Raw genomic sequence first — 13,774 nt, forward strand, 5'->3', positions numbered from 1 at the left:
ATGAACTGTGGAACAGCTTGACAAGAAAATAGTAAACCTCCCAAAACTAATCAACCTACACTAGGGGGTATAATCAACTATTATTATAGATCAGTCTAGTAGTCATTATTTAAGAGCATTGTTACAAATGGAAGCCAGACAAAATGGCATTAGCTTAAAAGTAGGCCAAAATCCTCACAGTTGCATCACAACACTATTTTCCCATGATCAGTGATATCTCTCTCTCTCTCTCGGCTTGGCTTCGCGAACGAAGATTTAAGAAGGGTGCAATAGTCCACGTTTGCTGCAGGCTCGCTGGTGGCTGACAAGACCAATGTGGGACAGGCAGGTCCGGCCACAGCGGCTGCAGGGAAAAGTCTGATTTAGGGTTGGTCCTGTAGCAGTGCGATTCTTCCTCAATCTCCTTTTGTCCTCAAGACCAGCTATGCGTGTGTTCTCAAAGGAAGAGACAGCCTGGTGGATGGTGTGCCTCCATGCTTTGCGATCAGAGGCTAGGTCAGACCACTGGTGATGGTTGATGTGACAGGTGCTAAGGGATTTCTTCAAGGAGTCCTTGTACCTCTTCTTTGGTGCCCCTCTATTTCGATGGCCGGTGGAGAGTTCGCCATACAGGGCAATCTTGGGAAGGCGGTGGTTTTCCATCCTAGAAATATGCCCTGCCCAGCGCAGCTGCGTCTTCAACAGCAGTGCCTCGATGCTGGTAACCTCTGCCCGCTTGAGGACTTCAGTGTTGGTCACAAAGTCACTCCAGTGGATGTTGAGGATGGTGCGAAGGCAGCGCTGATGAAAGCGCTCAAGGAGTCGCAGGTGATGACGGTATAAAACCCACGATTCGGAGCCATAGATGAGGGTTGTCATCACAACCGCTTTGTAAACATTGATCTTTGTGCCTTTTTTCAGATGCTTGTTGCTCCACACTCTTTTGTGCAGTCGGCCAAATGCACGGTTTGCCTTTGCCAGCCTGTTGTCAATCTCCTTGTCGATCTTGGCATCTGAGGAGATGATGCACCCCAGGTAGCTGAACTGCTGGACTGTCTTCAGAACTGATTCACCCACAGTGATGCAGGGAGGGTGATAATCTTCCTGGGGTGCAGGCTGGTGGAGAACTTCTGTCTTCTTCAGACTAACTTCTAGGCCGAATAGCTTGGCAGCCTCTGCAAAGCAGGACGTCATATGCTGCAGAGCTGATACCGAGTGGGAGACGAGTGCAGCATCGTCAGCAAACAGTAGCTCTCGGATGAGTTTTTCCATTGTCTTGGAGTGTGCCTTTAGTCGCCTCAGGTTGAACAGGCTGCCATCGGTGCGATAGCGGATGTAGACACCATCGTCCTCATCTAGATCTACTGCGGCTCTTTGAAGCATCATGCTAAAGAAGATCGTAAACAGAGTTGGCGCGAGAACGCAGCCTTGCTTTACACCTGTGCCTATTGGGAAGGGCTCCGAGAGGTCGTTGCAGTGTCTGACTTGGCCTCGCTGGTCTTCGTGTAGCTGGATGATCATGCTGAGGAACCTTGGGGGACATCCTAAACGTTCCAAGATTTGCCACAGGCCTTTCCTGCTAACGGTATCGAAAGCTTTGGTAAGGTCGACAAAAGTCACATACAGACCCTTGTTCTGTTCCCTGCATTTCGCTTGGAGCTGCCTGAGAACAAATACCATGTCGGTGGTGCTCCTGTTAGCTCTGAAGCCGCACTGGCTCTCTGGGAGGAGTTCTTCTGCAATGGGGGGCACCAGTCTGTTCAGGAGTATTCTGGCAAGGATTTTGCCTGCGATGGAGAGCAGGGTTATCCCCCGGTAGTTGGAGCAGTCTGACTTTTCCCCTTTGTTCTTGTATAGGGTGATGATGATTGCATCGCGAAAGTCCTGTGGTAATTTGCCTTGTTCCCAGCAGGTGACAAGTACTTTGTGAAGTGAGCTATGTAGTACTGTGCCCCCATGCTTCCAGATCTCTGGTGGAATTCCATCAACTCCTGCTGCCTTGCCACTTTTCAGTTGCTTGATGGCTTTAACAGTCTCTTCTAGGGTGGGGATCTCATCCAACTCTGTTTTCACCGGTTGAAGTGGGGTGAGGTGGATTGCTGAATCTTGAACTACGCGGTTGGCACTGAAGAGAACCTGAAAATACTCCGACCACCGGTTCAGTATGGATGCCTTGTCTGTGAGGAGCACTTGGCCGTCTGCACTATGCAAGGGACTCTGAGCCTGATATGATGGACCATATACTGCCTTCAGGGCTTCGTAGAACCCTCTTAAATCACCAGTGTCTGCACACAGCTGGGTTCTCTCTGCAAGCTTGGTCCACCACTCGTTCTGAATGTCTCGAAGCTTGTGCTGGAGGTTGCTACATGCAGCGCGAAAGGTTGCTTTTTTCCCAGGACAGGAGGGCTGAGCAAGATGTGCTTGGTAGGCAGATCTCTTTTTTGCCAGTAATTCTTGGATCTCTTGATTGTTCTCATCAAACCAGTCCTTGTTCTTCCTTGTGGAGAACCCGAGGACTTCTTCAGAGATCTGCAGGACGGTAGTTTTTAGGTGTTCCCAGAGTGCTTCTGGAGAAGGGTCTGTGGGGCAACTGAGGTCCTCAATTCTTGACTGGAGTTTTGCCTGGAAGGCAGCTTTAACTTCGGCTGACTGGAGGCTGCCAACCTGAAACTTCCTCCGAGGGATACCTCCTCTCCTGGGTGTGGGTTTAAAGTGAAGACGGAGATTGCAGCGTACAAGACGATGATCCGTATGACATTCTGCGCTGGGCATTACTCGGGTGTGTAAGACATCTCGAAGGTCTCTCTGGCGCACCAGAATGTAGTCGATAAGGTGCCAATGCTTGGACCGTGGGTGCATCCAGGTTGTCTTCAGACTGTTCTTCTGCTGGAAGATAGTGTTGGTGATGGTGAGCTGGTGCTCCATGCAGAATTCTAGCAGGAGGCGCCCGTTGTCATTGCAGTTGCCAATGCCGTGTTTGCCAAGTACTCCTTTCCAGGCTTCCGAGTCTTTACCTACTCTGGCATTGAAGTCGCCAAGGATGATCACCTTGTCCTCTGTAGGGGTCTTCCGTACGAGGTTGCGTAGATCAGCATAGAACTTGTTCTTTTCTGCAGGATCTGCTTGAAGGGTTGGGGCATACACACTGAAGAGTGTTGCATGCTGCTTGTTTTGAAGTGGGAGGCGCATGGACATGATGCGATCTGAGTGACCTGTTGGAAGGTTTTCGAGTTTGGAGGCAATGGAGTTCCTGACCATGAAGCCAACGCCAGAAAGGCGGCTCTCAGCCTTTGACTTACCCGACCAGTAGAGGGTATAGCCAGCACCGTGTTCTTGAAGACTACCTTCCTCAGGAAAACGGACCTCACTGAGAGCTGCTATGTCGATATTCAACCTGAGAAGTTCGTGGGCAACTAGAGCAGAGCGTCGTTCAGGGCGACCACTGCCTACTGTGTCAAGCATGGTTCTGATGTTCCAACACGCAAGCTTTAGTCTTTGCACACTTTGTGAGGCAGGTGCATGCCTTTTCTTTGTTGTTACTTTTCGACCGCAAGTAAGGATGCCCGTTGACCGCGGCTAGCCAACTGGGGTGGGGGAGACGAGCTTTGTTTAGGCCACCTTTTCTAGGCCCCTCTCCGTGTGGAGCAAGCAGTGCTGTCCCTAGATAAGGCTGCTTGGTCGTTCAGGGTGCTGCCGAAAGATGCTTTCGTCTCCGGGTTAGCATCAGGCGACCAATATCCTGAACCGCCTACATGCAGGATCGGGACTGCGGCTTCCAGTGGCACCTTCCACCTGCCGTTTCGCCCCTTGCCTATCGCTGCAGGACTTGATGCGTTGTGGGTTGTGTGTGTGGATATGCCCTTCAGGCCTGCGCAGAGGAATTTTTTAGGTGAAGCGCAGTGTGCGCGGTACTGGCTCCACCCTTTCACCTGGGGGTCATCTGCCATGGCCCAGTAAGCCGGGACGCCGGCAGTGAGTCCTCCAGGTGGTAGGTGTTACATTAACGAGCTCTATCTGCCCGGGTTTGATGTTAGAGTTTTCCTTCTCTTAGGCTGGCGAGGTTGGTGGGCCCAGCCTGCCCATCCGGTTATACCGCCGGACAATTCGGTCGCACCATGACGTAGCAAACTCTGTGAAAACGGGGGGGACCAGCGAGAAGGTGTTGCTACGGATGCAGTAATGCAGGAGAGGCCATTGCAGTGACCATCTGCCAGGCATAGCCAGACAGTGACCACGCGGCGTTCACTACACCGGGAGAGGAGAGGCTATGTATTGCGCATGCACTTTCCCTGGGGGGGTAGGATTCCCAGAGGGAGCCCACCCCCCACCACCCCCGATCAGTGATATAGCCTTTAGTGAAATACCGTCATTTAAATAGAAGGGTTAAATTGTCATTGAAACAAAGAAAGACAACAGTTAGAATGCTATAAATTCCAATTATTAAATTCCATATGAAGATACCTGATTGCATTTTTTATTCTGCTGATCTAGTTTATGACCCTTGTAAGAATCTAAAGATTTTTTTTACAGTATTCTGATCAAGTTTACAGGTGTGTTTTCTGACAGCATAAACCATATCTTAATCAGAAATGGTAAGAAACTGCATGGATTCAGCATTCATTCTGTGGTGTGGGGCTTATAGTAACATGTCCATACGCTGTAACATCTGTCCATAGGTTGATAGAAGTGAACATGTTTGTTGCTTAAAGAATAATTTTTCCTTCACAGCCCCCCATTAACTACTGAAGTCTACTAACCAAACTGTCTTCTATGAACTGTTGCTTTTTTTGTAATATCACCTGGACTGCCTTCTAATTGTGGAAGTTAACCCTGGTTCTTCAATCACAGAAACACCACACCTCCTACTTCAAATTATACACATAACTTTTTATAAAAATATTTTCTTGTTTGTGTTTATTGTTAAATACTCATCATTCATCAATTTTCACATGCTTCTTTAAGTTGTTTTGCATCTTACTCAGGGGAAAAAACCCAAAACAGCAGTGTGCTGCTTTTAGGCATTTCATTAATTGAACAGCATTGACTTTGGAAGAATATAGCTGATCTGTGTGGGGAAAAATAGCTGATTCAAAAAGCACAGAAAGAAGCTGCTATTTGATTGGAAATTATGAGGAATATGTTTCAAACATACTGTGTGCAAAAATACAGTTCTATTTAAAATACCAGTATTTCTAACCTCTTGTTTGTAAATCTAACACATTCAGCAGGGAGAAGAGGCAAACAATTAGGAAATTTCCCCCTATAGTTCAACAGCACTAGCTCCAAGGCTAGATGAGCAGCCCACCTATTCATTTATTTTTATTTATTTATTAAAACATTTATATCTCACCTTCCCTTAGAGAAGGGAACAATAATAGTTAAACACTTTCAGTTTAAAACAAAAAAATTAAATTAAAAACTCAAGTCTCCCCCTCCCCATTAAAAGAGGTCTGCCAATACAGACTCCCTCAAAATCCCTGGCAACCAGGTGGGCCTTACACCACTTCCTGAAGACCTCCAAGAAGAGGGTTCTCCTTCACCCCTTCAGGGGGCCATGACAGAAAAGGCCTGAGCCATGATGGAAAAAGCCTGAGCCCTGATCAATGCCAGACAGGCCACCCTAAGTGATGGGGTAGCTGACAGACAGCTGCCTGATGACTGTAGTGGGGACATATGGAAAGAGATGGTCCTTCAAATACGGACCTAATTCAGTGGTCAAGTGCTACAGCACTATTACTGAATTCACTGAGTTCCAATCCAGTTCCAATACTCCACCCAGTACTAAGCCTTCTAACTTTAAAAAACTTATATAATCCCAAATGAAAATATATGTTTATGTGTAAATGTGTGCACAGGTACTAGGGGTCAAGGCATAGAATCATAGAGTTGGAAGAGAGCTCCGGGGTCACAAATATCCCTACTCCAAAATTCACAGGATCCGCATTGCTGTCAGATGACCATCCAGCCTCTGTTTAAAAACCTCCAAAGGAGAGCCCTCCACCTCCTGAGGAAGCCTGTTCCACTGAGGAACCACTCTGTCAGGAAGTTCTTCCTAATGTTGAGTTGGAAACTCTTTTGATTTAATTTCAGCCTGTTGGTTCTAGTCCTACCTTCTGGGGCCACAGAAAACAATTCTGCACCATCCTCTATATGACAGCCCTTCAAATACTTGAAGATGGTGATCATATCACCTCTCAGCTGCTAGGCAAATTGCCCTAAAAATAGGGTTTTGGGGAATTTAGAGTGGTGGGCAATCAGCCTTTCAGCGAGATCAAAAACCTGTTTATACAGAAGGCATCTTCTTTGGAAGTTACCCAATAATGAGACACTATGATCTAATAATTGAGGGGTTTTATTATAAAATAGAGGCAAACATACAAGGGTATAAGATCACGCAACAAACATACAGTCCTAATCAAGATAGGGTTGAAATAGGCAGGAGTAAACACAAGGGTGAACAAGCAGGGTAATAATTACCTATTGTAGTCTTCGAGGAAGGCTCCAATGGCAACAAAAAAGGAGATAGGGGATGGACCCTCAACTGATCAGGAATCAGGGGCATATCTAATAAGCAGGGTATGGAGTACTGTCAGATGCACACGTGTGGGATGTAGGGTTAGAGCTTATAAGGTCTTCCTTAAATCCTTAGAGGGTAGGAGGGCAGAGGATTATGACACAGGGTCAGATGGGGCATGATGCGGGGTCACATGGTATATTATCTCAGGAAAAGGGGAGGCTCCAGAATGACAGTTAGGGCAAGGCGTGGGTGGAGGTGATTAATCAAACTATCCAAACTTATCTAAAGGTGACAATAGAGGGTCAAATTGGTACCTAAGGTGACACCCGATTTATACAAAGGACTCCGGCTCTGGGTGAAGCTGGTCTACCTCTTCTTATTCTTCTGGCTAGCACTGTCCATTGTCTACAGTTCCGTTTGACAAAGACTTGGGTGTTCTGGCAGGATCCACACCTAAACTAAGCTTGATTGCCTTATGTAAATGTAACAGCCGTTGAGTATGTGAGCCTCTCGCTTCTCTGTCATGGAGTCTGGCACTGCAGGAAGATGGTCACTGATGTTAGCCTACCAACATGGCTTTTCTGGACAAGGCTGGAAACCGCTTGCCCGGACAGTTCCTGGCAGCGTGACTTCTTCCATTGCAACGGCCGAGATGGTGCACGCACGGAGCAGCTGGAAAGTCATCTATACTTCTGGCTAGCACTCTTCTAGAGATATAGAGTGCTGGTGTAATGATGAGGCTGTTAGTATTCACATAAGTCTTTTATAAAATGGTAGATAAAAAAACCACGTTTCACAGCAGATGTGTGTGAGTTGGATCTCCAGGCACCCTGGCAACCAAACGGGTGATTATGATGTCCGTATATAACTGAAATTAGGGGTCTCTTGCTCACACAGCCTCCTCCTCTCCAGGCTAAACATGCCCAGCTCCTTCAACCTTTCTTCATAGGACTTGGCCTCCAGACCCCTCACCATCTTTGTTGACCTTCTCTGAACCTGTTCCAGCTTGTCTATATCCTTCTTAAAATGCAGTGCCCAAAACTGAACATAATACTCCAGGTAAGGTCTTACCAGAGTAGAGTAAAGCGATACCATCACTTCACGTAATCTGGACACTATACATACACATCTCTTTATCTTAGTCTCCTCCTCCAGAAAGACTATATGCAATTCCCTTATGAGCATGTTTACTTCTACTTTTAGAATGGGATGCACAGCTCAAATATCACATGAATGAGATGCATAGCTGATTATGTTTCATGGCTTGTTTGCTAACAGTCAGGAAACTTTTTTGTTGTCAAGTCACAGCTGACATGGCAAGCACATGGCTTTTCAAAGTAAGAGGCATTCACAGATGGTTTGCCATTGCCTACCTTTGCATCAAAACCCTGGATGTACTTGGTGGTCTCCCATCCAAATACTAACAAGGCTCAACCCTACTTAGTTTGCAAGATTTGATGAGACTGGGCTAGCCTGTGCTATTGAGGTCAGGGCACTGAAAATGTTACATGGTTGTAATTAAAACACAAAATTTCCTTCCTTCAAGGCATTTGCCAATCATTTTCAGAATGAAGAGTTACATAAAAATGAAACTTCTCTTAAAAACTCTAACCCACAATATAAGGAGTATTACTTAGCAGAGAGGGACTTTTTTTTTTTTTGGAACATAGGACGAACTGTTAGACAAACCCTTTGCCACCAGTGAAATATAAGTTTATTCTAGTGAGTGAGAAACAGTAATCTGAAGTTTCCAAGTACTTCAAGTGTGGACCATATGTTGCAGTGTATTTTTCCACAACTTTGAAGAACAAATATGCAGTTCGTCTTCTACATATGGCTATACATACAGAGGATTGAAAGTGCCACTTGGGACCTAGATAGCTAACCTGGGCCAAGGGAAATATCTTGTTCAAATATTAAGAAATGGAGAATCTGAAGACTTTTTTTCTGTATACACAGACAAAAAACAAGGATGTGCAGGAAGTAAATTCTCCCCAACTCCCCTCACACTTTCTGTGAATGCAACGTAAATTACAACAGGCTCTAATCCATTGACTAGTTAACCTCTTATAATACCAGATCTGTTGCTGCTTGAATGGATTCATTCTTGGGAAAGTCTGAGGGAGCCTAATTAGATATAGCAGAGATCCAATAGTGGCTCCTTGAGTTAATGTCCTCCACCCCCACTTTTTGCCCAATATCAAGCATATTGATTCTGCATTTCAATGTTAGTACAAAAACTGGATAAAGAAAGATAATTTAATACAGCTACCAGTGCCTTTTAGAATACCATATAAGACCAGCCCATTGCTTAGCAACCAATTTAAGCACTAAATGCAACTTTCTGCTAGCCTCATAAATATACATCACCAGCTTTTAACAACGACTTATGGGGCATTAGCAAGTAAAAGCAAACAATTCACATTTCCAGTTGCTTTTTGCACTAGGGGTTTAATTAGTCACTGTTCCTTGAGTTTAAACACAGGAGGAAGGAATATGATACAAGGAAAGTGAAAGAGAGGATACGTGCTATTGCAATGAAAATAAGGTACCTTATGAAAAAACAAAGAGTACTAATCCGAAACCTGTGAATATGAGCCTACTATTCTATAGTCCATATGAGATTAAATGAAGGAAAAAAATATTTGATCAAAATCCCCTACTGTAGCAACTTGCATACTTTAATATAAATACATTCAATATCAGCACCAAAATCACATACACATCAAATTCAGGGAGGAGGGATGTTCTCTAAATGGTAATGTATTAACCAGAATTACATTCACTAAATATACTACAAGACAATTATCTCTAAACTATCAGATAAGTTACTTGGCATCTTCCCTTTTTAAACATCACCACTGAAGTGTTGCAATATGAAACACAGATTTGTTTCCTGAACATATTCCAGTATCTAGACTTTGATCCAGACAGAAATGCTTTTAGTTACCACTTCCTCCTCCCTATGCCATTCCACCCAGTCATTCCATAGGGTCAAGGAACCCTTGCAGTTGTCATGGTATGTACCATGGAGCAGAAACTGATGTCTTTCACAAGTGGAAAAGTCCTATTTGTGCAGGAGACAGGATGGAAATCAACCCCCTGTGTTCAAGGAACAGAAGAATGGCCAAAAGGCAAGTTAAACCACAAGTCTCTGCTTGCTCATACAACAAGCAATACTAATGCTCAATTTTGATTATCAGTTTTATTGTATCAAGCAACATTACTATGTATCCAGAGAACAACCAGCATCATTTGGGCACATTTGTTTCTATAGCATATGTATGACACATCTGCACATAAAACCCAGAAATCTGCCGTATAATATTTACTGTAGTAATTGAAACAATTCCAAGGTCAGCTAACCCCAATACAAGTACAAAAGGACACCTCAATACTTATACTCAAAAACACACACACTATTAATTTCAAACTGGATAAGAATAATCTCAGAAATACTTGGATCTGAGGCAACACTGCCTACCTCAAACAGATTACGCAGGCTCGGCTTTCAGACCTCAGTTTTATAATTTTACCAACATATTGCTGCTACACCACAAAACCTAATCCTAACTTCTTATAGTTTCTCATGTTTTATTAACGTTATGATATTAATATTATGACATTAGCAAATGGAGGTATTTCTGGTTGATGCCACCCCAGCAAAATAAACTTCTAACCCAGATACAGCACACCCATTTTTGAAAGAAATGCATAACTAATTTAAAAAAGCAGGACCTGGGGTTACTTTATATAAGAGGCAATGAAGCCTCTCTCAAGATATGAACAAGAGCTTCTAGGAGCAGTGGTAGCTGAACCACTAAAGGTTTTAATTTTTTTTTAACAAAACCTTTGTCTCTTAGCACAGCTGCTACTGCACCCAACAGCGCTTCTTAATGCCTACTCCTTTCTCTTCAGTCATAAATCAGAGCGATGATAACTTCAGAATGCTGTGTCCTAAGTCTCATTTTTAGGGGAAGGGACAGAGCTTTCCAATGCTAGACCTCTGAATACAGGTGGGAAGAATGGATGTGGTATGAACAAGGGCTATTTTTATTTTATTTTAGTAAATTTCTATTCCTCCCATTCCCCGTAGGGCTCAGGGTGGAGTACAACATAAAATAAAACAATAAAATACAATAAAAACATTTTATAAACAGACAACTCAACAGCACTCAGATTACCATGACATCACACAATGCCCAACCTAGCCATCTCACATCATGATATTTCATAGGGATGGCAGTTTTTATTCCAATTCCTAGCACAGATGACAGTGCTGGCCGGGGAGGCCAACCAGATCAAGAATAGATGCCCACAGCCTCAGCTAAAAGCCTGGCAGAAGAGCTCCGTTTTACAGGCCCTATGGAAGGCTAATAAGCCAGGTAGGGCCAGGATCTCAACAGGAAGCTGATTTCACCAGGTTGGGGCCAGGACTGAAAAAGCCCTGGCCCTAGTTGAGGCAAGGCGGGCGTCTCTTGGGCCGGGGATGGTCAACAGGTGTTGGGAGGCTGAATGTAACGACCTCCTGGGAATATATGGAAAGAGACACAGGTATGTTGGTTCCAGGCCGCGTAAGGCTTTAAATGTTAGCACTAAAACCTTGAAGTGGATCCGGTACTCAATAGGCAGTCAGTGCAGACTGCAGTGCACCGGCCGAATGCCCACCCGTAAAGGTGGTGCAGTCAGCAGGCAAGCCGCTGCATTCTGCACCCGCTGCAGATTCCGGATCAGTCTCAAGGGTAAGCCAGTGTAGAGTTACAGTAGTCTAGTCTGGAAGTGACCATTGCATGGATCACTGTAGCCAGGTCCTGGGGGGATAGATATGGTGCTAGCTGCCTGATCTGCTGAAGGTAACAAAAGGCAGACCTGGCAACCATCGTGATCTGGGCCTCCATGGAAAGGGAGGCATCCAAGGTCACTCCCATACTTCTCACCTGTTGGGCTAGCACCAATGTGGTATCGTCCAAAGCTGGGAGCTCGATACCCATACCCACCCCACCCCCACTCAGGTACAGGAGCTCCATCTTAGCTGGATTCAGCTTCAACTGGCTGTGTTGTAACCACCCAGCCACAGATCCCAATGCCTCGGACAACTGGTCAGGGGCAGCGACTGGCCGGGCACTCATCAACAGATTGAGCTGAGTGTCATCAGCGTACTGGTGGCAACCCAGCCCAAAACCTCAGGCAATCTGGGCAAGGGGGCACATATATATGTTAAATAATATTGGCGAGAGAATGGCTCCCTGCGGCACTCCATATATAAGCGGATGCCGCAAGAAAGTCTGCTCACCAAGCACCACCCTTTGTCCCCGTCCCTGGAGAAAGGAGGAAAACCATTGTAAGGCCACCCCCCGAACTTTGGCGACGCGGTGGGTCATAAGGTCGTAATCGACCATGTCAAATGCTGCTGACAGATCAAGAAGCATCAGCAGCACTGACCCGCATTGATCCAGATGCCGTCTTAAGTCATCTGTGAGAGCGACTAGGACAGTCTCCGTCCCATGGCCCGGGCGAAAACTGGACTGGAATGATGTCTCATCCAGGAAAACCTGTAACTGCTCCACCACCACTTTCTCAACTACCTTACCCAGAAACGGTAAATTCAAAACTGGGCGGTAGTTGGCCAAGACCCCAGGGTCTAATGATGGTTTTTTCAAAAGCGGACGAACCACTGCCTCCTTCAATTTCTCTGGGAAGGTCCCTGTTGAAAGGGACAAGTTGACAATATCACCCAGAGAATCCCTGATACCATCCCACCTGGCTTTCACTAGTCAGGATTGACAGGGATCCAGGGGGCAAGTGGTAGGCTTCACTGCAGCTATGGGGAACAGCATTAGCCAAGCTAACAGACCACAAGAGATGGAAGTGTTTACATTTGTTGAAAGTACTAAAAGTTGTGGCAGCCCAATGGCCAGAATTTGTTGGAGTTTGGGATTAAAACACATTATTTAATAACACTGTACAATTTTATATTTAAATGTTCTCCAAGCACCCTAAAATTCCCCAATCCTGTATTTTCCACTTTGCAACATTTTAAGATATACTAGTGATACTTTCATATCTGGTTATTAGCAACCTGTGAAGGTTAATTTTTTAAATAATATCAATACAATCTGATCCACCTGTGTTACAAAATCTTTCCATAGCACCAAATGTTTAGTTTTAAATTGTTTATATATATTTTTATAGTTTAAAATTGTAATTTGTTTTTACTATAACTGTTAGCCACCCAGAGTCCGCTTGCGGAGTGGGCGACATATAAATCCAAAGTAAATAAATAAAAAAAATTATTTTAATTACTCTGAGCTTCTTTTCATGACCTAAATATGGATTTTGAAAAATGTTCCTGATGATATACACACCTTAGGGTTTTTGGCTGACATCCAGCAATTTTCCTTCATGCATAAGCTACAAGAACATTATATAAAAGTGTTTAGCCTTTCTCTATACTTGCATTTATGATTATTACTTGTAACTGACATCTCATTCTTCTATTATGTATAATGACCATCATTAAACCTGGCACGACAGTGTATTTATCATCATTAAACAAGCAGCAAGTCTGCAGAATACAACTTCTTGACCTATTTTGTTACAAAATGCCTTTGATAGAAGTATGTTAATTTATTCTAACAGATTTCTGGTTAGGTAGTGATTAAAGCATAGACTATATTCAACCACACCATTTGCCTTCTGCATTTTCAGAACCCACAGTCATCCTAAGAAAATAACTGTTTATAGTCTTCATACTCATTTAAAGGCTCTCTGAATATTAGAAAAAGAATGCAAATGTTAATAGGGTTGCCAGCCCCCTGGGAACACCCTGGTTTTAGGGGCTTCTCCCTGCTGTGAACCAGCTGGCAGGTGGGGGAAGCCCCTAAACTGGGATGTCACTGCATAATGTCCCTGATGCAATTACACCCCCCCAAAGATGTCATACAGTCAGGGTTGTTGTAGGGGGACTCTCTGGTATTTGGGTAAACTCTATGGTTTTAAACTAATTTTACCATTATTAAAAAACAAACAAACACAGAGCATCTCCCATGCAACATCTCCCACCCACCCCTGGAAGACCCCCGCCCCCCCAATCCCTCCACATTATTGACAAGGGGACCTGGCAACTCTTTATTAAAAAGCACTGAAGATGAATCCAAAGTGTAAGGAAGGGTATCAGCACTGGCAATGTTTGCTGAATAGCAAGAAGGACTTAATGTAACTGAACTTTGTATGGGAATTCCAGGGTCAATAGCATACTACATTAAAACAGTTGTCCTG

The 13,774-nt window shown here is 44.6% G+C and overlaps 1 protein-coding gene across 1 annotated transcript in view; it reads right to left on the bottom strand.

The window, feature by feature from the left end:
* MAN1A1 (mannosidase alpha class 1A member 1) overlaps positions 1 to 13,774 on the bottom strand; it is an 89,987-nt gene that overhangs the window by 20,339 nt on the left and 55,874 nt on the right. The gene's annotated exons all lie outside the window — the stretch shown is intronic.

This window comes from Heteronotia binoei, chromosome 1, assembly GCF_032191835.1.
Source record: "Heteronotia binoei isolate CCM8104 ecotype False Entrance Well chromosome 1, APGP_CSIRO_Hbin_v1, whole genome shotgun sequence".
Lineage (NCBI taxonomy): Eukaryota > Metazoa > Chordata > Lepidosauria > Squamata > Gekkonidae > Heteronotia > Heteronotia binoei.